Source organism: Nyctereutes procyonoides, unplaced genomic scaffold (genome assembly GCF_905146905.1).
Source record: "Nyctereutes procyonoides isolate TBG_1078 unplaced genomic scaffold, NYPRO_anot_genome, whole genome shotgun sequence".
Lineage (NCBI taxonomy): Eukaryota > Metazoa > Chordata > Mammalia > Carnivora > Canidae > Nyctereutes > Nyctereutes procyonoides.
In genome coordinates, this window is record NW_026575140.1 from 25,941,571 (window position 1) to 25,969,515 (window position 27,945).

At 47.9% G+C, this 27,945-nt stretch overlaps 1 protein-coding gene across 5 annotated transcripts in view; it reads left to right on the forward strand.

The window, feature by feature from the left end:
• Positions 1–9,102: 9,102 nt before the first annotated feature.
• The window catches only part of CTNNBIP1 (catenin beta interacting protein 1), a 72,748-nt gene continuing 53,905 nt past the window's right edge, over positions 9,103–27,945 (forward strand). For 4 of the 5 annotated variants that reach the window (XM_055305603.1, XM_055305599.1, XM_055305605.1 and 1 more), the window contains exon 1: positions 9,103–9,309. The gene's annotated coding sequence lies outside the window, so the exon portion shown is untranslated. The remainder of the gene's footprint in view (positions 9,310–27,945) is intronic. The other variant, XM_055305608.1, reaches the window with a different exon arrangement.

Here is a 27,945-nt window from a genome sequence, read left to right on the forward strand (position 1 = left end):
AGAATTTGAAAATAAAAGCAAATCCATGTCCTTTTGTATTCACAGCTTTGAGGTTCTTAGCTTTTTTTTTTTATTATTATTCATGAGAGACACAGAGAGAGGCAGAGGGAGAAGCAGGCTCCCTGCAAGGAGGACTTGATCCCAAGACCCCAGGATCATGATGTGACCCAAAGGCAGACACTCAACCACTGAACCACCCAGGTGCCCCAGGTTCTTAGCTTTTTAAATCATGTCACAGTTCATCTAAGAGAGAGAAACTGTTCTAGGTATCATAACATATACAAAGAAAAACTAAAACATACCAGGAATGACATGAGCTTTGAAATTTGAAGTGAGAATCTCATGAAGGTTTCAGACCAAAGTACAAAGGAAACAAAATCAGGGTGGAGGGAGCTTCAACTTTCCAGTTTTAATGTCCTTACCCCCTTAAAAGCATGAGAGACACATCTCCAGGGGAGCCTTGCAACTCACCGCCTCGGGATTCTCTAGCACCTGCAAAGATCCTGCTGAGCACCCCTGCCCTGCCCCTGTGCCATCACTGAAAGGAGGCTATGGAAGCCATTTCACTGTCCTGTCCCCATTTATCAGTAACATACACAAGTATAAGCTAAGTGGTCTTTTCTTCTAAGGAAAAAAAGTGGTAAAGAATTTTTAAAAATTATTTAGCTACAAAATATCTCAGTCTATTTCCCTTGGCTCTATTGCTTGCACTAATTAAAATGGTTTCAACAGAGTGCAGCTTCCTTTTTTTTTTTTTCTGCCTGTGTTGGCTCTCATGTTCTTTGCTTAAATAATTAATAATCATTACTATCTGTTATGCAGCATGTGGGAGAAGAGTGAGTAATCTTGGATCCCAGCACATTTGCACCATGCCTGTCCCTTTGCATAAGCTTTCATCTGATGCTCTTCATTAGCTGGCACCAGGGTGTACATTTGCTGCCCTCAGCCTTCAGTGTTTATTAACTATAAAAAAGAGCCCCATCTGATTCACCAGCTGGGGGCAAATACTGCTGATGGGAAGTAATTTCCCGGAAGAACAGAAATGAAGAAAGTGAGAGGAGGGGGATGTGGAGAAGAGAAAACCACAAAATTCATTTAGATTGAGTAATCTTTGCTGGCCCAAAATGCAAAATCTAAGTGTCTGTCACAGTACCACGAAGGCAGACATTGGTGTCACAAACAGCAAAGGGTTCAAGGAGACTCGCAGGAAACATATGAATTTGAAAAAGGAGGTTTTATGGTCTCAGATACGTTTGAGAATTTCTACTCTTACGACAGTGCAGGGTAGGAGCAAAGCTAATATATTTCATATTAACAGGCCCGTCTACTTGTTTGCAAAAATAACTGCTGGGCAGTCTGTACCTCTCAATAGGGCGGGGAACTGCCAGTCAGGAATGGTGTTTAGCCTCACCCTGAGTATCCTGGGAGCATTGCAAAACTTACTGATAGAGAGCGTGTTGGTATGCGCCGGGGGAAAGAGCTGTTTTATTGCTTTTTCCCAGAGAGTAAAGGCTATTTGCTTTTAGGAAGGGTAATTTTTTATACTTAGTTGGATGATAACCAGCGGGGGGGGGGGTTGATAAACAGACTCGTATGCTTAAAGGCTTATTAGCTGAGTGTTTGGATCCAAAGTGAAGTCTTATGTCTGTCTTTACTAGGTGATTGGAATGCTTTTGCACAGACAAAATACAAGACTTGTTGGTCTATCAAAATACTGAGCCAAAGAAACGAATAATCATTTCTTTCTCTTGTTTCCAAGTGCAATACAAGCAGGGTTCTGAGATTTAGGAGGATCCACCCATGCAGAAACCAACGCTCTAGGGACAGGTAGGCAGAGAACCAGATGTTCACAGCTGCCGGTAGCCCACTCACGACACAAAATATGTATATTCACTGATCTACAAAATGCTTTCATCATTGTGTTTAATAATTCCTAACTATCTCCCAAGTAAAATTAGATGACAAGTTATCTGCCAAAATGAAACAAAGGAGGATGGCACATGACTGTGGCACTCCTTGTCTGCTGAGCACTCACCCCCTTATCACTCTCTGTCCTCAAAAAAACTTAGAGCTTGGGACGCCTTGCTGGCTCAGCGGTTGAGCGTCTGCCTTTGGCTCAGAGCATGATCCCAGGGTCTGGTATTGAGTCCCACATCGGGCACCCTGCGTGGAGCCTGCTTCTCCCTCTTGACTGTGTTTCTGCTTCTCTCTCCCTGTGTCTCTCATGAATAAATAAATAAAATCTTTAGAAAAAAAAAACTTAGAGCTCTACCAAACATAAACAGGAAGATAAATATTGGAACCAAGGCAAAAGACAAATTTTATTTATTTATTCATGATAGAGAGAGAGAGGCAGAGACACAGGCAGAGGGAGAAGCAGGCTCCATGCAGGGAGCCCAAAGTGGGACTTGATCCCTGGTCTACAGGACCAGGCCCTCGGCTGAAGGTGGCGCTAAACCACTGAGCCACCAGGGCTGCCCAGCAAAAGACAGATTATTTAACTTCCTATCTTACTGGAAATTAATAATTAACATTGAAAATTTGGCTTTCAAAACACAAAAAGAATTGGTCTTCATTTTTCTTTACTACCATACCTCTGCCCTAGTTATTTTTTTTTTTAGATTTATTTATGATAGACATAGAGAGGGGGGTGGAGAGAGGCAGAGACACAGGAGGAGGGAGAAGCAGGCTCCATGCCGGGAGCCCGATGTGGGACTCGATCCAGGGACTCTGAGCCACCGAGGGATCCCCTACCTCTGCCCTATTTAATGCAAAGTCTCTTCCTTTCTCTCCCATTCTGGTTTTGTACCTGCTAAACTCAGAGGCAGGAAGGCCATCTTATAGGGTCAAACTTGAGGACCATTCTTGGCACAACTGCTTCAGAAAGCTCTCCTTCCCTCAAGTCTGCTGTGGCTCTGCTGTTGTTTCACACTTGGCCTAAAATTTTTACTATTATAGTTATCCCTTGGGTAGACGGGATAGAGATTTTTTTTTGCTCTGGAAAGCAAGTATTTAAAAATACGTACAAGGGCGCCTGAGTGGCTCAGTCAGTTGAGCATCCAACTGTTGATTTTTGCTCAGGTCATGATCTCAGGGTTGTCGGATAGAGCCCCACATTGGGCTCCAGGAGCTCAGCGTGAAGTCTGCTTGGGTTTCTCTCTCCCTCTGCCCCTCCCGCTTGTGCTGTCTTTTCTAGAAAATGCATAAAGAAATCTTTAAAAAATAAGAATAAGGATACATAGATGTCTGGGAGCACAGAGAGGCCCTCCCCAAAGCTGAAAGGATAAAATACAGAATCATAGGGGCACCTGGGTGGCTCAGTAGTTGAGCGTCTGCCTTTGGCTCAGGTTATGATCCCAGGGATCCAGTTCCGCATCAGGTTCCCCACAGGGAACCCTGTGCCTGTCTCTGCCTCTCTCTGTGTGTCTATCGTGAATAAATAAATAAAATATTTTAAATAAATAAATAGATAAATAGATAAATAAATAAATAAATACATAAATAAATAAAATACAGACTCATAAATGTCATGACTGAAGAGTGAGGAGAGGGTTGATAGCATTGGGGTTGGGGGTGGAGCTGGGCAAGTAGGAGTGGCTGCCCAATGGAAGGGATAGTCCTGGGTGAGGTATCTACCTGGGTTTTATTTATTTATTCATGCAACAATAATTAGGTGGGCATCTGCATATGCCAGATATTGTGCTAGGTGAGAGGGTTTGCAGTGACATCCTTGCCCTCCTGAATTTATGCAGGCCATGATGGACTGGGGCTAGCGTAGGTTAGGAAAAGTCTCCTTTAAGAAGACCAAATAGGGGATCCCTGGGTGGGTCATTGGTTTAGTGCCTGCCTTTGGCCCAGGGCATGGTCCTGGAGTCTCCAGATCGAGTCCCACATCAGGCTCCCTGCATGGAGCCTGCTTCTCCCTCTGCCTGTGTCTCTGCCTCTCTCTCTCTCTCTCTCTCTCTCTCATGAATAAATATTTTTTTTTTAAAATGAAGACCAAATATTCAGGGGCACCCAGACGGCTCAGTCAGATAAGCATCTGCCTTGGGCTTAAGTCATGATCTCAGGGTCTTGGGATCAAGCCCTGCATGCATGGGGCTTCCTGCTGAGCGGGGAATCTGCTTCTCCCTCTCCCTCTGCCTCCTCCCACCTGCTCATGCTCATGCTCATGCTCAAATAAATAAATAAAATCTTTTTATTTATTTAATTTTTTTAAAAGATTTTATTTATTTATTCATGAGAGACACAGAGAGAGAGAGGCAGAGACACAGGCAGAGGGAGAAGCAGGCTCCACGCAGGGAGCCTGACGCAGAACTTGATCCCAGGTCCCCAGGATCACAACCTGGGCTGAAGGTGGCACTAAACCACTGAGCCACCCGGGCTGCCCATAAATAAAATCGTAAAAAAAAAAAAAAGGGCAGCCCCGGTCGCTCAGTGGTTTGGCACCGCCTGCAGCCTGGGGTGTGATCCTGGAGACTTGGGATCGAGTCCCACATCAGGCTCCCTGAGTGGAGCCTGCTTCTCCCTCTGTCTGTGTCTCTGTCCCTCTCTCTCTGTGTCTATGAATAAAAAAATAAAATCTTTAAAAAAAAAAAAAAGACCAAATATTCAGTCAGGTGAAGGAGGGAGAAGTGGAGAAGAACCACTCAGGCAAAGGGAAAGGCACACTCAGAAGTTGTGAAGCACGAAGTAGTACCCTGTGGTCAAGGAACAGGCAGGAGCCTATATGTGGCTGGAGCCCAGTCAGCCGAAGGGGTTCAAGACCAGGCTGGCCTCAGATGACACAAGGCTTTGTAGCCATGCTACAGAATTGGAACTTCATCATGAAAATGAAGAGAAATCAGGGATCCCTGGGTGGCTCAGCGGTTTAGCTGCTGCCTTTGGCCCGGGCGCGATCCTGGAGTCCCGGGATCCAGTCCCACATCGGGCTCCTGGCATGAAGCCTGCTTCTCCTTCCTCCTGTGTCTCTGCCTCTCTCTCTCTCTCTATGTCTATCATGAATAAATAAGTAAATAAATCTTAAAAAAGAAAATGAAGAGAAATCATTGAATAGCAGAGGACTGATGCAATTGGTAACTTTTATTTTTTATTTTATTTACTTATTCATGAGAGAGAGAGAGAGAGCCAGAGATACAGGCAGAGGGAGAAGCAGGCTCCATGCAAGGGAGCCTGATGAAGGACTCAATCTCAGGACTCCAGGATCATGCCCTGAGCCAAAGGCAGACACTAAACCGCTGAGCCGCCCAGGGATCCCATGATTGGTAACTTCTAGGGACAATGGAGTTGGGGTGGTAGGGAAAGGCTGAAGGAGAGAGCTCTTGGGAGTTATTGTTGGAGTCAGGATGAGAGTTGATGATGGGTTAAGAGAAGTAGAGGTGGTGGGAAGCAGGGAGATTCAACATAGGGTTTGGCGGTGGAAATGACAGGAACTGGTTATGAGGGATAAAGGAGACCCAGTGAGTCAAGGACACACTTAAGCTTCTGGTGCAAGCAACCAGGTGGGGTGTGGTGGCAGTTACTCAAGGTGGGAAGCACTGGGGGAGAGGCCGATCTGGGGACCTACTGGGTGTGAGATGGTGTGAGCAGAGCTGGTGCAAAGTCTACTGAAAGTGTGGAATGCTGTTAGAGGTCTCTCTTCTTCTCTACCGGTTCCCTTCCCTCCTTCCAAATATTGGTCCCTTTCTTTTTCTTTTTTTAAGATTTTATTTATTTATTCATGAGAGACAGAGAGAGGGAGAGGGTGGCAGAGGGAGAAGCAGGATCCCCACGGAACAGGGAATCTGATGCAGGACTCGATCCCAGGACCCTGGGATCAGGACATGAGCCGAAGGCAGACGCTCTCCCACTGAGCCACCCAGGCTTCCCAATATTGGTTCCTTTCTGTCTTGTAACATTGCCTTATTCTTTCAGAGTTTTCCATGTAGTGTGTGGAAGATGAATATTTTTGAGGTCATATCCTTCTAACTCTAGATCCAATAGGAAAGAGAGCTTCCCTTCATATCCAATTCAGAAAGTTTTAGGGAAGGACTCCAGTTGGCTCAATGTAGGACACATCCTGCTTCTTAGCTAGCAGTCAAGAGAATGTACTGGTCCAGCTTGGGTCCCATGTCTCCCCTGTTTGTTTTTTTGTGGAGAGAAGAGGACAGAATACTGTCCTTGATAACCTCATCAGGAATGGGGGGGCTGAGGGGTGGAGGAGCTGGGGGTGGATAGTAGGCAGGAGCAATTTCCCAAGTGGAAGAGATAGTGCCTGGCTGTCAGAACTAACAGATGTGGGAACCCTGGGTGGCGCAGCGGTTTAGCCCCTGCCTTTGGCCCAGGGCGCGATCCTGGAGACCCCAGATCGAATCCCACGTTGGGCTCCTGGTGCATGGAGCCTGCTTCTCCCTCTGCCTATGTCTCTGCCCCTCTCTCTCTCTGTGTGTGACTATCATAAATAAATAAAAATTAAAAAAAAAACTAACAGATGTTTCCTACGTTCTAAACCTTCAGTGTTTCATTCTACCATCTTACAGATGGGTGGAAGCCCAAGTCAATCCTGAACTAATACTGTTGTCTAAAGGAAGAATTTTCCAACTCTGAATTGATAGGGTAGTTGAGGGACTGACCGTGATGATGAACGTAGTGTAACTTTGGACAATAAAAACAACAGATTTGTGAAACATTTGAAAAAAGGAAAAACATCCATTATTTCAAACAGACATGTTTCCATTTTATGCATTCCGTTCCTACCTTAACCCTTAAGCATATATCTTTTTAAAAAATGTATGCGGGCAGCCCGGGTGGCTCAGCGGTTTAGCGCCGCCTTTGGCCCAGGGCCTGATCCTGGAGACCCAGGATCGAGTCCTGCATTGGGCTCCATGTATGCATTTGCGGCACCTGAGTGGTTCAGTGGGTTAAGCGGCTGCCTTAGGCTCAGGTCATGATCTCAAGATCTTGGAATCGAGCCTCACATCAGGGGCTCCCTGCTCCAAGGGGAGCCTGCTTCTCCTTCTCCCTCTTCCTGCTGCTCCACCTGCTTATGCTCCCGTGCTCTCTCTCTCTCTCAAATAAACAAAATCCTTAAAAATAGTATGCATTTATACATTGTGTCTTGAATACCAAGCAATTTTTTCAGTTTTAATTCATTTGTTTAAATATCAATATTTACATAAAATAATTTGGATATGCACATTTTTTGCATTGGCTTTACTGGGAAACGTGAAGGATCAGCTGGTACACTGTACTGGCAAATATTCAGCCCTTGCCATGGGCATAGAAGCCTGGATAGTAGTAGGGAATACAGATATGACTAAGACCTATTTCTGGCCTTTGAGTTCATAATCTCATGATTTGAATTTTTTTAAAAGATTTTATTTATTTATTCATAGAGACAGAGAGAGAGGCAGAGAGACACAGGCAGAGGGAGAAGCAGGCATCATACAGAGAGCCTGACATGGGACTCCATCCAGTGTCTCCAGGATCACGCCCTGGGCTGCAGGCGGCGCTAAACCACTGCGCCACGGGGGCTGCCCTCATGATTTTAATTTTAATTAAAGTCTATCTCATTTGATAAAATTAAAATATTCCTCAATTGTAACTAAAATAGTTATTAACTGAAAAGAGTCATATGGGCATTACAGAATATAAACACAATAAAGTAAAAATAATTATCCCATATCCTTCTTGCATAAGGATGGGAAAGAAAAAAATGTTGAAAATGAGACCACTATATATTTTTTAAGATTAAAAAAAAAGGGCAACCCGGGTGGCTCAGGGGTTAGCGCCACCTTCATCCCAGGGTATGATCCTGGAGACCCCAGATTGAGTCCCACGTTGGGCTCCCTGCATGGAGCCTGCTTCTCTCTCTGCGTGTCTCTCATGAATAAATAAATAAAATCTTAAAAAAAAAAAGATTCAAAAATTATTTGGTAGAGAGAAATGAGGGACCAAGGCAGGGGGAGCGGCAGAGGGAGAGGGAGAAGCAGGCTCTTTGCTGAGCAGGAAGCCCATGCAGGGCTGAATTCCAGGACTCTGGGATCATGACCAGAGCCCAAGGCAGACCCTCAACTGGTGGAGGCTCCCGGGCGCCCTTAATGAGACCACTCTTAAAGATACGCCTCCCTTTAAAATGGAAAGTGGGTGTTCAAAGCAATTCATATTTTGCCCCCAAAGGGGTGTTTCTCCCTCCACTGTCTCCAGCCAGAGCGGTCTAGCAGATATAGAAACATTTTAATCATGGATCCTTTCTCTTCAGAAGAGGTCCGTCACCAAGACACTTGGTACTTGAAGTTTAAGGTTCCCACGGAGGCCCACCCCTGGGCTCCCTGGGCTCCGTGGACCCCAGGCCGGACAGGCCTCCAATTCAAGAGTGGGCCTAGCTGCTTCAAAGGTAGCAATGTTCCCAGTTCCACCCGGCAGGAAGACCACGCCCCTAAATGTTTTGCAACCTCGCCCATTTCAGATTTTTCAGGGGTCCTGGGGAACCCAGCCTCACCGAGCATTACGCCCCGTCTGACCGCTCCCATTTTTAGACACAGACTCGTATGCGGGAGAGACCATTATTTTTACGGGATCTCTGTGCTCCTGGAGCAGCTAGGGACAGGCGGAGGCGCGTTACCGCAGAGCCAGCTTCAACCTCAACCCGGGCCCCGCCCTCCAGGCCACCTCGTCCTCCGAGCCCCCGCCCCGCTCCCCCGGCCCGCCCTCCCCGCCCCCGTTCGCTCCACCCCTTCGCTCCGAGAGCCGCTCCGCCGCTACCCAGGACCGCCTTCCACCCGCCCATCTCGTGGCCCCGCCCCGGAACCCCTGGCCCCACCCTTCTCCCGAGGAACCCAGTGTCCCCACGCTCCGCCCAGCACCCGCCCTGTACGCAGGAGGCCCGCCCCACAGACGTATTTAACCAATGGGCGTGCCCGCGCAGCCCGGGCCCCGCCCACAAGGCCCTGCCCACGCAGACCCCGCCCTCGGCGCCCCGCCCTCGCCCCGCCCCTTCCCCCAGGGCCTTGCGGTGGCCGCGCCTCCGCCGCCCGCGCGGAGCCAGATGCCGCCCCCTCCGCCGGTCCCTCCCCCGGCGGCCTGGCGCCTCCCTCCCTCCCCGCCGCGGTGACTCACGGAGCGGGAGGCGGAGGCTCAGGCGGCCGCTCCCGCTACTGCTGCTGCTGCTGCTGCTGCTGCTGCTGTTGCTGCTGCTCCTGCTCCTGCTCCTGCTCCTGCTGCCACCGCCGCCGCCGCAGTTGCTCGGGCTGAGCGCGCCCCGGAACAGGCCGCCGCGCGCCGCGCACGGACCCGCAGCCCCCGCCGGCCCGGCCGGCTCGGGCGGCCCAGGTAAGCGCCGAGGCCGGCCCCGCGCCCACAGCGCCCGGGCCCGCGCAGCGCTGGAGCTCGGGGGAGCCACCGGCCCTTTGTCTCCCGGGGAGGGGCCGCGGAGGGCGCCCCCGACCCCTCTCGGACCCGCCGGCTGGCCCCAGGCGCGGCGCCCTGGTCTGGGCCGGGCCTCCCAGCCCCGCCTGGTCGCCGCCGCCGCCCGCCTCCTGCCGCTCGCGGCCCAGACCCCGCCGCAGACCACCCTCCGGCCGTCCTCACCTTCGCCCAGGGGTCGCCTCCACAGGTGTCCGAGCCACCCACTCTGTTGTCCACCGCACCGCGTCGGCCTGGTTGTCACCGTCCGTCCGTCGCACTCCGGGTGCCGTGCCCTCCTGACTCTCCCCTCACCTGCTCCCCGCGCTCAGCATCCCGACCCTCTGTTGAGAGCCCCTCCATATTTCCCCCAAACTAAATGCTGCCAAGGTTTGGCCACTGGGCCGCCCTTCCTCCCTCTTGTGTGACTGAACTGTCGCTTCCCCATTCCGCCTCTCCTGATGAGTATTCGTGGAAGGTGCATAGTGCAGGCACATGTTTCACCTGTATGATGGGTGTGTGTATGTGAGCCTGCAAAATGAACCACTGGGAGCCCCACACTGCACTTGTCACCTCCATTTCATCGCCCCCCACCCAACCACCTTTCTTAGTTTTGAACTTGGTAACCAGGCACATAGCTAGGTCTGGACACCCGACTTCTGTTAGGCCCCACATGCCTCCCTCTATCTTGTGTGCTGAACTTGTCTGAGCAGTACTTGCTGTCAGGTTAGCCCCTGGGAAGGCTGAGGAGGCTTACATTGGCAGCAAATCAAGAGTTTTATGAATAATGAGATGTGTGGCTTGCAGCACCTCCTATCTGAGAATCTAAGTACGCTATAGCTGTTAATTATTTTGTCTCCTGTCACTCAGAGAACTTAGGGAAGTGTGCCTGGCTGACTGCTGGGTAAATTGAGGCATGGGGTGTGTCAGTCAGTTTGTCCTGAGGTTTTGTTCCCAAGTACCTTAGATCTTAGCTCCTTGCTGCAACTCCTGGGCTCTTGTTCCTGGTCTTAGACCTTAAATGATACTCATCTTTTGGGCCATTAAAGTGTCCAGAGATACTAGTTTCCTTTGATTTAAAGCAGGACTTTGAATCGTAAAAAAGGTGCTGGCTTTTTTTGTTTTCATTTGTTTTTATTGAAGTTCAATTTGCCAACATACAGTATAACACCCAATGCTCATCCCATCGATGCTGGCTTTTAAATGTCGGTGTGTCATTCACGGTTTTCTGGTGGAGTTAGTGGGCCTGGTAAATACAAGTTGCCTTATAAAGTGGAGACTCATCCATTCAGTGGTGTAAGTGCTTACTATGTGACAGGTGCCATGCCAAACACTGGGACTCCCATGGTGAAGACAGACACAGCCCCCTGCCCTCCTGAAGCTGACATTTGAAAGAGGAGAGAGTAAACAAATAAGCAAACAAAATCATATCAGGAGTGTTAAGTGCTCTGCAGAACCGGTTTGGATTTTATTCCAAGTGCAGTTAGAAGTTGTTAGAGGATTTTAAGTGGAGAGGTGATAGATAAGATCTAAGTTTTCAAAGATCGTTCTGGGTGCTGTATAGAGACTGGATTGTAAGGCGCAAAGGTAGAAGCAAGGATGCCAGTTAGAAGATAGATCACTGTAGCTTCTGGGCAAGAGTTGGTAGTGGCTTGGGGGACCAGGGTGGTAGCGGTAAAAGTGAAGAGGTGGAACCAGTCTCCTCCCCCTGGGAGAGGCTGAGAGCTGTAAAGTTAAACTACAGGGAACACCGACTCAGATTTACAGACAATTTCTAGATCAGGTTTAGCTCAGCTAGCCTTACTCAGCACCTATTGTGAGCTAGATACTGTGGTAGACTTCAGGGATACAGAAAAAAACAAGGTGAATAGGGAGTGGTTCCTTTTTTTTTTTTTTTAAGATTTTATTTATTCATTCGAGAGAGGCAGAGACACAGGCAGACAGAGAAGCAAGCTCCCCAGGAGGAGGCCGATGTGGGACTCGATCCCAGATCCCAGGATCATGCCCTGAGCCAAAGGCAGATGCTCAACCACTGAGCCACCCAGGCGTCCCTAGGGAGTGGTTTCTATATTATAACAATGTGCTCACAGAAAGGTCACCTTCTCCTTGATGGACGAGAGTTTGTGGGTTTAAAAACCAGTTAGATGGAGGAGCACAGAACACACTGGGTTTCATTCCCATATCCAGTTGCATTACTTAAACGAGAGCATTATTATTGCCCTGAAACTTGATTTCTGTGCTGCTCCAAATCTGTGCTGTCAGAACATGTCAGAGCCAGGGGGTTGTGTAGGCCAGCCCCCTCTTTTATGGATAGGCACCTATGGCCCCTAGAGGCTAGGTAACTCTTGAAATCCCATAGCACTTTATACATTTTTTAATGGCACCTGTCAATTTTGACCTCTGTTTCAGCTCCAGTGTACCAGTATGACTCAAAGCTTTCTGAGGCTAGGATCTCTAGATTCATTTTGCATCCATTACAACGTTAAGGTCAGTGTCCTGCACATAAAAACAAAAACAAACACAAAAAACTCATCAATTATCAGTTGACTTTTCTGAGTGTCTCAGCACCTAAAACTAGAAGCCAGGAATCCTGGCCCTGGCCCTGTCCCATCATCAGACCACACTTCCCTGCAGATCCCTCTTCATCCAGGGTACAGTGGTAAAGCCAGCAGTCTCTACCTCACTGAGTTCACAGAGCAGGGCAGCCCTCCCCTGATGGATCTCTTCTCTCTCCAGCTCTGCCTCCAGAGAACAGCTGTGGGGGGCGCTGACCCAGTAGTTATTTGACACTCAGCAAAGATGAAGTGTAACTCTTAGTCAGAGCATGGACTTTGTACCAAGACTATCTGGGTTTGGATCTTGGTTTCTGCCATTATGAGCTTCTTGACCTTCAGCAAGTAACTTAACCTCCCTGTGCCGTAGCTTCCCCATCTGTAAAATACTAATACTTCCTTCAGGGATGTGTTTGGGAAGATTGAATTTGTAATACCTATCAGATGCTTAGAACAGCACCCAGCACTTGGTTGAAGTAGTAGTTATTATTCTATTCTTATTTGTTTCTTATCTGCCACCAGAATTTAAGCTTTTTGAGGACAGAGATGTTGCCCCCTTTTTTTTTTGTCTACTGTTGTAGTCCAGTAGGCACTCAGTAAATATTTGTTAAGTTGAATGACTTATTGAACACCTACTATAAAGAACCAAGAACAAGATCACCAGGTTGCATGGTCTAATGAGATTATATTTTGTTGGGAGAGACAAGCAGTAAATAGGTAAACAAAATGCAGGAAGGTGAAAAGAGATACAAGGAGAAATGAAACAGGGTACTAAGATGGAGATGACTGGGATAGGGTCAGGATCAGAACTCTAGTTAGCTCTCAGGAGATGACTTTGAATGGGGACCTGGCTGATGAGTAGAGGGGACAGCGGGGAGCCATAAGCCCAGTGGTGCTGGAGCATGGTGAGCAAAGAGATGACAGGGGCCAGATCTGTGGCTATGGTGAGGAGTTCGAATTTTACCCCTCAATTCTGAACAATAGGAAGTCACTGCATGAGAACTTTTCCTTGAGGGTCCATGCCAGGAGAAAGAGCAGGGTTCGAGGAAGAGCAGTGAGTGGGTTCTCCTTGTTCTGGGAAGGCTTTTGGAGGCCAGCAGGCTAGTAGTGTTGACTTTATTCCTATCAGGTTCCTCATTTCTCTGACCTAGGGTGCCCAGGAGATGCAGGAGCCATCAGCTAGGTTAACAAAGGCCCAGGTATGTGTGTCTGTGTGTCCTGCAGATTCCTGTGAGCCTTCTTCTCCCCATGAGAATGAGAGTAATCAGTTTCTCGAGTTGAATGAACAAGCATTGCCAGCTGTTAGCATCTTGCCTTATACAAGAGTGGCGTGTCTTGGGTTCTCTGCGCCACTCTGTATTGGAGTTAAAGCAAATGGAGTTTTGCTGCTGATTTTTGTGTGCATCAGGGATGGCCATACACATATATGTCACAGTGTTTTTGTTGGAGGTATTCTGAGATTGGATAGCTCTCCTCACCCCAGCCCACCACCACCTCTCTTCCAGCCCCCTGCTGAGTATCACTTGGCCCCCTATAGTGGGCCCAGCCACCCATGAATATCTCCTGTTTGGTCAGGAACACGGTGGTACCTAGAAAGCATTGGCTGTCTTTGGTCTGAGCTGAGTGCAGTTTGAGAAGCTCAGCAGAACATCAGAGAAATGGTATTTAGAACCCAGGGCTTCAGCTGGTCAGGAATCCAGAGTTAGACTCCTTAAACTGGGTGCTGTTGGCCGGCTTCTCATTCAGGCATGCCCCCTGCCAGTTGGTGTTCGCGATGCCACTTGCTCTGCTAACCTTGTGAGGCCCATACAAGTCAGTGGGAATCTAAACTTGGTGTTGCAAGTCACCTTCAGGCTCATGGGACATTTCATTGGCAGAATCCAAAATGCCTGTTAGTTGTATGTCCTCTGTAGCCTTGTAAAAACCAAACCCAGAGTGGGTGCAACCCTTTTCTCAAGTAACTTTTTTTCCCCCAGTGAGAGTGCTGCATGCTCATCGAGAAAATGAATGAAAATGGCATTTTACATACATTGTCTCCTTTAATCCTCACCCTAGTTTCAGAGATAGCACCATTAGTACCATTTTACGTATTCAGGAGCTGAGGCCTGTAAAGGTTAAGTAATTTGTTAGAGATCAAGCTAGTCAGGAACAGAGTCAGGATTGAAACCCAGGCAATATGTCTCCTGGTCACGAGCTCAGAGCCCATGTTAGAGACTGCTTCTCAGCAGAACAGTAGAGAAGAGAAAGATCTCTCTTAAGCCCAGTGTGGGTGACACTGTTAGTGTGGCCAGAGTTAGCTGAGTGGCTGCTGCAAAGGGTTTGAATTCTACGCCCTTTCCCTGTTTCATCCGACCTTGGGCAAGCTAATTAACCTCACTTGGCCTTACTTTCCCCAACTGTAAATGGGGATAATGATACTTGTACCTTCATAGCTCCCAGGGGCATGTGATGTTTGAGCCAAAGTGCTTTTGAACTTCTTTTATGAAAGGGCTCTGAGCACCAATTGCTGTTATACTTGGTTATTAAAGACCTATTATACCCTGATCCTCCACAAAGCCTTGTTAAAAGGGGAAGACAACAGTCCCCAGAGGGAGAGAGGTGTCCTTCTGGGGTGGACACAGCTGGACCAAAACATTGTCTTCCTCCTTCTGAAGTTTCTTAAGGATTGAGGGTCATGACTGTTTCTCCATTTTTCCTGGTCATGTTGTACTGTATAAGCTTCTGTGAGCAGGTCTGTATACTATGCCTCATAATATGGTTGAGGACTACTGATGGCAAAGCAAAGAAGGGGAATGAAGGGCTTGGTTTCTAATCCTGGCTATCATGTTTTTATAAGACAAACCAAGAACACAGAGATACCAAGCTGTGATGGCTGTCTTCCATTTGTCCTTCCTTCCTACCCTCCTTCTCTCTATTGATTCACTGATTCAATTAATAAATATTTACAGAGCTTTTATTTTTATTTATTTTTTTAAAGATTATTTATTTATTTATTCATAGAGACACACACACACAGAGAGAGGCAGAGACACAGGCAGAGGGAGAAGCAGGCACCATGCAGAGAGCCTGACGTGGGACTCATCCAGGGTCTCCAGGATCAGGCCCTAGGCTGCAGGCGGCGCTAAACCGCTGCGCCACCAGGGCTGCCCTACAGAGCTTTTATTATGATCTAGGTTCCACCAAGCTTTGGGAATATTCTAGTGAGCAGAGTAAAAATAGTTCTTCCCCATGCAAAGCTTATAGTCTAGGGCCAAGAGACATATTATCTATATGGAGTCATGTGAATAAAGAATGTTTTGAACTCTTAGGGAAGAGTCATATGTGTGTGTGTGTGTGTGTGTGTGTGTGTGTGTATAATTTCCAGGTATACACATTGGCTTCTGTGGGGACCTGCCCTAGGTGGGCATTAAGGTGGAGGACTGTGTTTGGCTTCCCAGTAGGGCAAGGAAAGAGTTAATAGGTTAGAGCCCTTCTATGTCATACATAACAAAAGCTGCACTTGGTGTGGGCAGTAAGAAATCCTTGCCACTTCAAGTCTTAAGCTTTGTTACTTGAGTTCAAGTCAGGAGAGAATGATCATAGGCTCTTCTGAAAGTTTTTTGAATTTATGCCACCAAACTGGTGCCTTTCTTAAGAAATGACCACCAGACCTTGTCTGTCCAGAATTCTCTCCCTGCCTGTCAGATCTCCCTCTGCCAACTCTGGAAAGCAGGCAACATAGTAGCAGGTGGTCTGTGGGGCCAGCTGCTTGGTGCTCTCCAGCATGCCGAAGGGGTTTCTGAGGGAACTGGTACCTGTGGACACCATGTGGGGTCAGTATATTCACAGCAGGGTGGGAGGGCTATCTCTTCCCCATCTTCCCAGCATTGGCCTCAGGATCCCTTTGAAGAGTGAGGTCAGGGAGGTCCAGCAGGTCATGGGAAAGCACACAGTGTTCTTCCTCTGTCCCTCCAGCAGGGCTGGGGTGGAGGGGGCAAAGGGCTGGCACAGGCATCTGCCCATATTCAGAGTGAGAGGAAGATCCAGGACAGCATACACCTGAGTGATGTTATTCTCACCCAGCCCCTGACATGTCCCTGCCTTCCTGGTGCTGATCAACTGCCCCTGTGGTCTAGAGGCTTATCATCATTTGTTGCTGGATCAGGAGGAAACGGCCTGCACGGCAAGAAGACCAGGTTACTCAGTGCCCCTGGACTCCTTTAAGTGTGGTCGGAGCCCACAGTGACGTTGGTTCAGCTGGGAGAATATGACCCATTTCCATGTCCTCTCCCACGTGGAGACCTGGGTGGGAGGCTTTTGGAGACCAGCTCCAATTAAGGGTTTTTCAAGCCGGAGTATCTCCTGAGTATCCCACCCACATGTTTCCTGCTGCTGGAATCCTGTGGTCCGTGCCCCTGAGCTGAATAACAGCTCCAAGACAGATGAAGTTACTTCTGCGTCATCCTGCAGTCCTGGATTCAGCAAGCGGGGCTTCCTGTGGGGATCAGGATCCCTGTAATTTCAAACACCTTTCCCGATATGGGGCCTACCCTTTTTCTTCCTGCTAAATCTCCAGGCAAACCAGAGACCCTGTTTCCAAGGACATGGGTTAACCTTGACACCCTCACTTTTCCCCCACCAGACCAACGCCTCACAGGCCCCTTCTCCAGACAGCCCTGGCTTCCCACAGACCCATCCTGACCCTCATCTCATAGAATGTTTTGCTGTAGAATATGAACTGAAACGTGTTTCAGACCTTCCAGGTTTTTCTATTCTCTTTAGGTAGAGAATACTTGAATGATTTTCTCTTTGTAATTTTGTTTCTCCTGAGAGGGTAGGGGGTGGAAGAAGGCTGATTTATAGCCATGAAGATGTGAATACTACCAAGATCATTTGGGGATTTTATTTTTAAATTTTTTTTTTTACTTATGATAGTTACAGAGAGAGAGAGAGAGAGGCAAAGACACAGGCAGAGGGAGAAGCAGGCTCCATGCACCGGGAGCCCGATGTGGGATTCGATCCCGGGTCTCCAGGATCGTGCCCTGGGCCAAAGGCAGGCGCCAAACCACTGCGCCACCCAGGGATCCCCATTTGGGGATTTTAAATGGGTAAAGTAGTAGTTCTGAGCCCCTGATGATCCAATCAGATTTATGAAGATGGGAGCAAAAGATAGTAGGGAAACTGCCAAGGTCAGCTCGGGTAGGCCATGATCTCAGACCTGTGTGAGGACCGTTGCTAATCAGGTGTTCACCTTCCCAACTGAGGCACAGGGGCCAACCCCTACCCCCGTCTGTTCCTGCTCTTGCAACCTCCTGGTGGCCTCTCAAGACACATGGCATTCCTCTGGCGGATCGCTGGAGTTGCAGGAAGATGGGGTGCTGGTGATTTTGGGGAGGGGCCTGTAAGCCAGCAGGCTAGCTATGGGGGTGTCTCTCCAGGGCCTGGGCTCTGCTTTCCTGCACAGAGCAGCCTTCTGGAGCTTATGGCAGAGCGGAGTTGGCCAGAACAAGTGCACAGTCCTTCTTCCCCGCCAGGGTGAAGCTGCCACTCCACCTGAGAGGCAGCGTGCACCCATTGCCTCACGTCTGCCACAGGTGTTGGCTGCCCTGTGGCCGTCTCCTAGGGAGAGTAGAGGTTTGTTAGGCCTGAGAGCCATGACAGAGGAGCTTAAATGCTCACCACCAAGCACTTCCTGGACTGACGGGACCACCCAGAGGAAGAGCTCTCTCTTACTCTTGTCTTCTGACCCCATTACACTTCCTTTAAAAAATATCATTCATCTCTTTTAGACCAGGTAATCCAGACATAGTATAGGATTTTAAAAGTTATATAGTCCTTCCTTCCTGGCTTCCTGGTCCCAAAAGAGACCTCTGTCAGACAGTGTCCTGAGCATCTTAGCCAGAGATATTCTACACATGTACACATGTACATGTATGATCACACACACATGCCTGACATGCACTATATGTTTTCACACTATAACATGTTCTGCATCTTGTTTTTTTCCCTTCACAATAAATACTGGAACTCATTCTATTCCAAGACCATCATTATTATCATCATTCAGCTAATACCTCTTGAGCACTTCCTGTGTGCTGGGTATTGTGGTTTTTTGTTTGTTTGTTTGTTTTGTTTTGTTTTAAGTAGGCTCCATGTCCAACTTGGGGCTTGAACTCATGACCTTGAGATCAAATTCACATGCTAGAGGGGGCACCTGGGTGGCTAAGTCAGTTGGGCATCTGCCTTGGATTCAGGCCATGATCCTGGGTCCTGGGATCGAGCCCTGCATCTTGCTCCCTACTCATCAGGAGTCTGCTTCTCCCTCTCTGCCCCTCCCCCCCAACTTGTGCACATAAATACACTCTCTTTCTCAAATAAACAAATAATCTTTTTTAAAAAAGAGTCACATGCTAGATGCCCCATGTGTGCTGAGTATGGTTAAAAGTGCTTTATTTATATTACTCATTTACTCCTCACAAAATTCCTGTGAAGTAAGTTGTTATTGTCTGCAGTTTGCAGATGAGTACACTGAGGCATGGAGAGGTTACATTTCTTATCTAAAGTCATTAGAACATCTCACTCATTTTAATGGTTCCATGGCATTCCTTTTATTGATTATGTTTTAATTTATTTTTTTAAGATTTTATTTATTTATTCATTAGAGACAGAGAGAGAGAGAGAGGCAGAGACATAGGCAGAGGGAGAATCAGGCTCTATCCACAGAACTCGATGTGGGACTCGTTCTCGGGACTCCAGGATCACACCCTGAGCCAAAGGCAGACGCTTAACCACTGAGCCACCCAGGCGTCCCTCATATTTTAATTTCTTAAAAGCAGTCTCCTATTGGTGAGCATTTAAGTTTTCTATCTTTTAGTTTTACTATTCTAAGTTTTACTATTAATGAGGAATATTCTTATACATGTAATTTTATGCATGAAAGGTATCTGTAGGATAAATTCTAGCTGAATTGCCAGAGCAAAGGGTGCAGCTCTTGACAGAAGTTGTCAAACTTTTTTTATTGTTGCTAATCAGATAAGTTAGAAGGAGTATGTCATTGTAATTTTAATTTGCATTTTCCTTATGAAGAAATAGAGGAAATTTTTATTTCATAGCTTTAAGAGCCATTTATGAGCAATATGTTATACTGTTTGTTCATTTCTTTCTTGAGCTGGCAGTCTTTTCTTATTGATCTACAGGTGTTCTTTATTTATTAAGAAAATTTGTCTTATGGCTGTGATATACATTATACAAATTTCAACAATTTTTTTTTAATGATAGTCACAGAGAGAGAGAGAGAGAGGCCAAGACACAGGCAGAGGGAGAAGCAGGCTCCGTGCACCGGGAGCCCGACGTGGGACTCGATCCCGGGTCTCCAGGATCGCGCCCTGGGCCAAAGGCAGGCGCCAAACCGCTGCACCACGCAGGGATCCCCTAAATTTCAACAGTTTGTCATTATTCTTTTGAGTATATATTTCTGTGCACAGAGTTTTGATTTTTATATGATCAGATTTTTTTTGAAGATTTTGTCTATTCAGGAGAGACACAGCAAGAGAGAGAGAGAGACAGGCAGAGACACAGGCAGAGGGAGAAGCAGGCTCCATGCAGGGAGCTGAATGTGGGACTCAGTTCCCGGTCTCCAGGATCAGGCCCTGGGCTGAAGGCGGCGCTAAACTGCTGAACCACCTGGGCTACCCACAATCAGATTTTTAAATCGTTTATAATGTTTAGGTTTCATTTCATACTATTCTCTTGTCCCACTGTTTTCCTGCATTTTTGTGCAGTATGCTAACTCTCTATTTTAGATATCTAAAACTTTGCTCCACAACCAAGGAATCAAATCTGGCATCACCAGAAAGGGGGAGAACCAGTATTGGGTGCCTCTACTGGAGTGTCGGCAACAGCTATGATAGCTTCTTGCCAACCAGTTAGCCTTATTCTAATTCTAGATGACAGGCAAATCCAGATTGTGGGATGTCCTAAATACAACATTCCTGGACTCTAAAAAATGTTCATGTGGGCAGCCTGGGTGGCTCAGTGGTTTAGTGCCGCCTTCAGCCCAGGGCCTGATCCTGGAGACTTGGGGTCAAGTCCAGCATCGGGCTCCCTGCATGGAGCCTGCTTCTCCCTCTGCCTGTGTCTCTGACTCTTTCTCTCTGTGTCTCTCATGAATAAATAAATAAAGAAAATCTTTAAAATATGAATAAATAAAAATTTTAAATGTTCATGTTGTGATACACAAGATCTGGTGGACCATTCCAGGCTAAGGGAGGTGAAAGAGCATGGGGATTGAATGCACTTGAGATCCTCCATTGGATTCTGGATGAAAACCAGTGACAGCCAGAGTGCCTGGCCTCAGTGGAGTGTGCGATTCTTGATCTCCAGGTCATGAGCTCAAGCCCCACGTTGGGTGTAAGGATTACTTAAAAATGAAATCTTAATAAAGCAAAACAGGGACGCCTGGGTGGCTCAGTGGTTGAGGCTTTGTCTTCGGCTCAGGTCGTGATCCTGGGGTCCTGGGATCAAGTCCTGCATCAGGCTCCTCGCAGGGAGCCTGCTTTTCCCTCTGCCTGTGTCTCTTCCTCTCTCTCTGTTTCTTTCCTGAATAAATAAATAAAATCTTTAAAAAAAAAAAAAGAACAAAACCAGTGATAGCCAAAGTGAGGGGTAGGGGGGCTGGGGAAACTCGGAAGTGGGTGTACATCAGAGAATTCTACTGGGTCAGTATGAAATTCCTTGGGGGTGCAAATAGTGTCCCGGTTCTATGTGGGAGGATGGCCTTAGGAGATGGTGATGAGACATTTAGCAAAGTATCATGATGTCCATGACTTACGTTCAAATGGCTCAGGAAGAAAATCAGGGTATACACCCCCATATGCCCACAACATGGAGAGGCATGAGACAAATGTGGCAAAATGTTAGCAAGCAGTGACTCTAGGGGCAGGGTATTAGGATGTTCCCTGTACTAATCTTTCAGCTTTTCCGTGGCTTTGAAATTTTTTCACAATAAAAAGGTGAGGAGAAAAAAACCCCAACTTTGTTCCATCTGGAATCTATTTTGGTCTGGTTCCCTTGGCTTTGCCCGGCGCTCCTGGGTTAGCGTCCTGGATTTCTGGCTACTTTCCTCTTGTCTTCCAGCATGCACAGTTGTCTATTTCTCTTTCTCTTAGGAACCTCTTTTTTGAGTGAGTTATTCTTTTTCGGAGTTGGAAATTTTTATGACCTAGTATCTTTCTGGCAGACTTGCATGACTTTTCTAGAAGCAGGTGAGAACTATTGCGTGTTGGTGCTGGTAACTGTATTTTGTTTCTACATTGTATTATGTGCTCCAAGTACATTTATAGGAAGTTTAGTTCTCCGAGACGGAAAGTCTCAATTCTCAAGAATACCATCAAACTAGTATGTAGTGTCATTAATCTCTCTCTCCACAAACCTTGATAGTAGCTTTCTCTTCTCAGCTGAGAGTTCTTGCAAGAGGCCAGGTTCCGCTTGCATTATGTGGCTATGGACTTGTAAAAGACTCCTGTGTCTCATTTTATGAAATGTGACAGCCTTGGGTGAGTAGCTGGCTGTAGAACCAGGAGTCTTTTTGCCAGGGGAGTGGTAACAAGCCAGTTCTGCTGGGAGCTTCTGCTTGGTGACTAATGGTTCTGTGGCTTTGGGAATGAAGGATGTCATTACAAATGGATGGTGGGGATTTGGCCGCTGAACTGGATTATCTGGGTGTGTCTGGCCTGGATGTTTATGCCTACACCCATAGGGAATGGGGACAGTTTCATTCTCAGAGCCGTGACATGGGCCCCAGCATCCATGCAGTCCATTGCAGTCCAGAGTTCTGAGCTTCTCTCTGGTGGCCCTGGCCCAGAGCCAACCCTCTAGGTAACTGTGGCTGGGTTCCTGCTGTTTTCCCACCTCCAGGGAGCACCTGTATTTTCCTGGGCCATCCCTCATCCCTCCGGCCACCAGCACATGGGCTGGGGTTTTGTGGCCCATCAAGGAGTTCTCACCTTCACGGTAACCTCTCCCTCTCCACCACCTGGAGTTGATGTAATAAAAGCATGTGAATTCTGGAGTTGTCTTTGTTTAAAATATTTTTGTTTTTGTCTATCAGCTTGTTAAACATTTAGGGAGGGAGGAAACTAAATTTTCATAGCCTCTTGGGAGGAGGTTTCCTCTTTCCTTGGATTATTTTTTTGTTCAGAGGTAGCTGGAGAGAAAGGAGAGGGGAGGTCACCGCCTGTGTCATAGAGCAGAAGCAGTTATCCAAACAAACAGTGTGGCTTATGGGATGTGTGGGTAGACTGAATCCTTGCAATTTGTAGCGATGGCATGAGTATGATTTTGAGGTAAACAAACATACCTGTTTTATGCAAATTAACCCATAAAGAGGGGGCTGTAATCCTAAAACCTTTTTTTTTCAAGATTTTTAAATTTATTTATTTGAGAGAAATAGAGAGAAAGCACAAGCACACAGAGGGAGAGGAAGAAACAGGCTCCTTCTCAAGGCTCTTGAGTAGAGAGCCCGATGTGGGGCTCAATCCAGGACCCTGAGATCATGACGTAAGGCAAAGGCAGGTTCTTAACTGACTGAGCCACCCAGATGCCCCCTAAAACTTCTTTTCTCTTTTTTCTTTTTTATTTTTACTTATGAGAGAGGGCTCCCTGTGGGGAGCCTGATGCAGGACTCAATCCCAGGACCCCGAGATCATGCCCTAAGCCGAAGGCAGATGCTCAACCACTGAGCCACCCAGGCTCTCTAAAACTTATTTTCTTAAGAGTTTATAGGAAGAATTTTCACCCAGGAGGGCATGCTTTGAGCCTCCCAGCTGGATCCCGAAGAGAGTCATCCCCAGAGCTGGGTGGTGAGGACTGGTTGGCTCTGGAGGCACAACCAGAGGACTGAGACTTCGCCCTGTAGGCGACCCCATTGATTTAATGACCTAATTCTCGCAACAGGAAGTTGGAGGCCTTCCTGGCCCTGGGATTCTGAGGGGATGCGGTGAACTCATTCAGGAAGCTTCTTTATTTGAACCAATTCTAAGGGACTTTAATGGAGGGAAAGGATGGAGGGAGAGCTAAGGCAAAGAGAGAAGAGCCAGAGCAGCCAGTGTGGGGAGGGGAGTACTGGGCCAGGGCCATGCCTGGGCCTGCCTCTGAGAATGAGGCTTGTCCCTGCCATTACGTGTGAACGTGTCCATAGGTTTCTGAGTGAAGGGACTTTATGCAACTCCTGTTAAATAAATAGCACTGGCAGTCTTTCCTCTTCCTCTTAGAAAAAAATCTTTTTAATTTACCAATTTAATTAAAAATTTTAAATGATGACCCTCCAGTGGACATAGCTGTGGGTGGTGAGGTTGACAGAACTTTCACTGGTTGAAATTTTCATTCTGGCCTCCTTCTCTGGTGGTGACACAAGGCCTGTGAAACCTCCTGGCCAGGTCCTTCTCCAGGATTACTAAGCCTAAGGTAGATTGGATTTTTGTCCCCCAGGAGACTGACAAGCAATGCAAAGTAAGTTTTCCATTGGTTGGGGGTGGGTTGTCAGCAAACAGGGGGCATCTCAGAGGTCGATCCAGGTCACAGGAGAGGGAAAGGGTCCTTCTGTCACCAGCTTGCACCTGGGTGGGGGTGGTAGGGGTGGCTCCGACACAGCCAGGTGTTCAGCCTGCGGTGAGGGTCATCCAGCCTAGGAGGCCTCCTGCCCAGATGGGGACAGAGTGTGCTTGCACCCATTCAAGGGCTGAAGCTTCCAGTTCTTCCACTCACTTATAAATAGACAAGGGCTCTGGAGTCTGTGTTACCCACTCCTGGAAACCTGCCAGAGGCCAAGGGTCATGAATCAGACTGAATCAGAGGAAGACCGGCAGCCGGGTGTTGTAGGTGCGCTTGTTCTTGACTTCAGGTCTCTGGCTCTGGCTTGGCCAGGTTTCAGGGCTCCAGCTGTTCTCTGGGAAGAAAAAAGAATCTTTTAAAATGAGGTCAAAAGATAGCCTTTACCTTGTGTCCTCATCCCCCTCTGGTGCGGAGAGAAAGCCATCACCACCTGCATGTCCCTCTGTCAGTAACTTAGCCCCGGACCAGGAGTGTCCCCATTGCTGCCAGAGAAACTTCCTCCGCATTCCTTTCCTGTTTGCATTGTTCTCAGCTGAACTGCGACATGCTGTCAGAGCAGAGCAGACCCGCCAGGTACTCTTGCTGAGCTCTAAAATGGGGGGTTTCACCCAAATCGGGACTTGAAGAGACAGCAATAGCTGAGGGACCTATTTTTCTCAATCAGGCCAAAATCATAGGAAAAGTTTCTTTTTTCTTTAAATTAATTTATTTTTATTTTTTTAAGATTTTATTTTATTTATTCATGAGAGACACAGAGAGAGGAGCAGAGACATAGGCAGAGGGAGAAGCAGGCTCCCTATGGGGAGCCTGATGTGGGACTCGATCCCGGAACTCCAGGATCATGCCCTGAGCCAAGGAGAGACACTCAACCGCTGAACCACCCAGGCATCCCAAGCCGGAAGTTCTAAACAGATGCCTTATATCAGTGCAGTCATATCAACATGATCCAGTCTGTACACACAGGCCCCTTCTAGTCCTCCATGTCTCAGATTCTCTGTGGTGAGGATGTTGAGGCTGGGGATCCTTTGTGGTTCCCAAGTGAATCTCACAGGCTTCCTGAACATGTTCATTCACAGAACAGAGCCCCAGATGTGACTGGCGGCATTATTTCCCCACTCCCAAAATTTGGATTCTTTGGTGCATAGCCCACAGCCTGCAAGCTCTCTGAGGGCCCACAAAAATACTGGAGACTGAAGAAAATGGATCAGCTCCTCCTGAGAGTTATAAAAGAATTGTATTTAATGAGACGTGTGGGTTCATTTGAACGTCCCTGAGAAGGCGGCCCGGGGCCTGTCTGTAGACAGCTTCCAGTTTGGAGGTGGGAGGAGGTGCACAGACACCTGGAGTGCTGTGTCAGGTAGTGCTGCAAGGTGGGAAATGTGGGCAAATGTGAGGCCAGGGCTCAGGGTAGCCCAGAGAAGGTGTTACAGAGCAGAGAACAGTAAGTAGGAAAGGGTATTCGAGGTGGAGGGAGCACAGCTGCTAAGGCCTAGAGGTGTTGAAGGAGCCGGGTGTAGCTGGTAACCTGAGGTGACGACTGGCAGGTGTGGGAGCAGGGGCTGCTGCAGGCTCCCCAGGGCATTTGGCACTATCCCGGGCACCTACCCACTAGCATCCTCCCAGCTATGAGGATCAGGAATGTCCCAGGCTTTGCCAGATACCCCCAACTGAGGACCTGCCCCTGCCTGTGTGTGGAGTCGTTGGGGTGTGTGTGGGGGGGTCTTCTCACCTCCTGTCCAGCAGGCAGGTCCTGAAGGAGCTCTCTCTGGGCAAGTCTGTGCCTGTCCTGCAGCCCTTTGTTGTTGTTTGAAGATTGATTGATTTTGAGAAGAGAGACAGAGTAGGGGAGGGGCAGAGAGTGAGGGATAATCTCCAGCAGACTCTCCACTGAGCGAGGAGCCCAACATGGGGCCCAATCCCACCACCCTAAGATCATGACCTGCCAAAATCAAGAGTCAGCAACCTAACCAACCTAACCACCTAACCGACTGAGCCACCCAGGCACACCCAGGCAGCCCTTTGCTTTATGCAATGTACCCTTGAGTGGCCTTCAGGTGGCCTGGGGCCTTGTTCTGGGGGATGGGAGTCTACCATGGAGGCCCTCCTGATGCTTCCAGGGGCCACCTTCCCAGCCTAACTGTGAGTTTCCATGTGGATGCCTTTCCCATGGTTGTCAGGACAGCTGGGCTGGGTGGCTGTGCTCTGCTTGTTGTTGGGTTGTTTTCAATCAGGTCCCATGGATTTGATTTTAATGCTGCAAGAACCTCACCAGAGGGTCTTCATCAGTGGTTCACTACTGGAACAGAATGTGCTGGCCGCGTTGCTGTGAAAGGCAGGTTGCAGCTTAGAGGTGGGAGGTGTGTGTGGGGTGAACTCCAAGAGTTTAGGATCACTCCTGCACCCACGGACCTGCAGCCAGAGAGGAGCAGGGCTCCTCTCTATTCAGGCCTCAGAGTTGCTCCTGGCTGTAGCAGGGCCTTCAGGTTGGACTACACTCAGCTCCCCACACAGTAACTCCATGAGCAACTGCAGGTCCCTCCTACTGCCTCACTTCACCATTTCCCCATGGCTTTTCAGTGTTTTCCCCACTATTAAGTTTTGACATCAAATCTGCAGAAAAGTTGGAATAGTAGTGAGCTCTGCCCTTTGTCTGGTTTCACCAGAGTTCACCTTTTGCCAAATTTGCTCACCCACCATCTCTGTGCATGCTCACACGCACTTATACACGTTTGTTTGTTTGTTTGTTTGTTTGTTTGTTTTCTAAACCATTCAAAAGTAAGCTGCAAGCATTTAGATGTTTCACAAAGACTTCATTCAGCCTGTATCGCTTAAGGACCAGGATATTATCTAGAGCAACTGGGATGAAATCACATTCAACACATACAACGTTGATATGATATCATTATCTAATCAATATTCCCTAGTAGGGGATCCCTGGGTGGCGCAGCGGTTTGGCACCTGCCTTTGGCCCAGGGCGCAATCCTGGAGACCCGGGATCAGATCCCACGTCGGGCTCCCAGTGCATGAAACCTGCTTCTCCCTCTGCCTGTGTCTCTGCCTCTCTCTCTCTCTGTGTGTGTGTGTGTGACTATCATAAATAAATTTAAAAAATTAAAAAAATATATTCCCTAGTAAATTTTCCCTAATCGCCCAGTAATGGCCTTTACGACCTCCCACCCCCATCCCATCAAGGACCATTCACTGTGTTATGCTGCGTTATCTTTTCTTTTTCTTTTCTTCTTCTTCTTCTTCTCCTTCTCCTCCATCTCCCCCTTCTCCCTCTCCTCCTCCTCCTCCTTCTTCTTCATTATCTCATTTTCTGATTGGCAGCAGTTTGGGGTTCTGGGCTTTTTCTTCTGTAAAGTGGATTTGCATTTTCATTTCAATTGAAACAACTGATGCTTCCCTCAACTCCTGAGCCATGAGGGGCTTGATGGGATGGAAGGGACTCATGCATTCAAATCCAGGTCTGGTGGCCTTGGGCAGATTACTAACCATCCCTGAGTTACAGTTGTCTTATCTGTCAAATGGGAATAACTCTTACCTTGCAGGCTGTGGCAAGGACTAAAATTAAACAAGGCAATGTGATGAATGTGACTGACTGTTTGCCTGGCCCTTGGAGAACACTCCGGCAATAGCAGTAATTACTGTTGTTCCGCCCCACAGCCTGGCTTCACAGAGCAGGAAGGAACTTAGGGTTAGGTTTGAACTTGGTTGGTGACCTCAGGACAAATTCTTTATCCCGAGCTCATCCCCATAGAATGATGCTGTGTCCTACGGACTCCCTGACTTGCCAGAGCTGCCATTACACCTGTTTTGCTCATGCTGTTGGAACATAATTCAAGAATGCTAAGCCTGGCTCTGGATTGAGGAGGCTGCAGTGTGGAATTTATTAATTAAGGCAGTTGCTTATGAGGCCCCAGAGTCTAGGAGGTTGCAGTTTAATTACCGAGAGCAGAGCTTGTACAAATTCTCTCTGGTGCCCCAGTTTTAATGTTGCTAAGGGTCTGAGCTGCTGCCGCCCAGTGTAGAGCTATAAACCAGGTTCAGTCTTGCCTCCCTCTCCTTGGCCCTGAGTGTGTCCTACCCATTTACATGTATCCTGGACAGTGATATAGCATGGTGGTTCAGAGCATGGATGATCTGGGTTCAAATTCTGCCTCAGGACAGAGTAGGACAGACTGGCTCAGTGATCTCTGATCTCCACATCTACACGTCATCATTTGTAAAACCTTATAAGGATATCTGTTCTGAACACTGAATAATTCATGTACATGAAGGGTTGAGCACCGCACTTGGCCAATAGTTAGAATCGTGTGTCAACTATTTCTTTAAAGGAGTTCTCAACCGGAGGTGATTTGACCTCCCAGAGCACACATGGACATGCCTGGAGACAGGTTTGGTTGTCACAACAAGGAGGAGG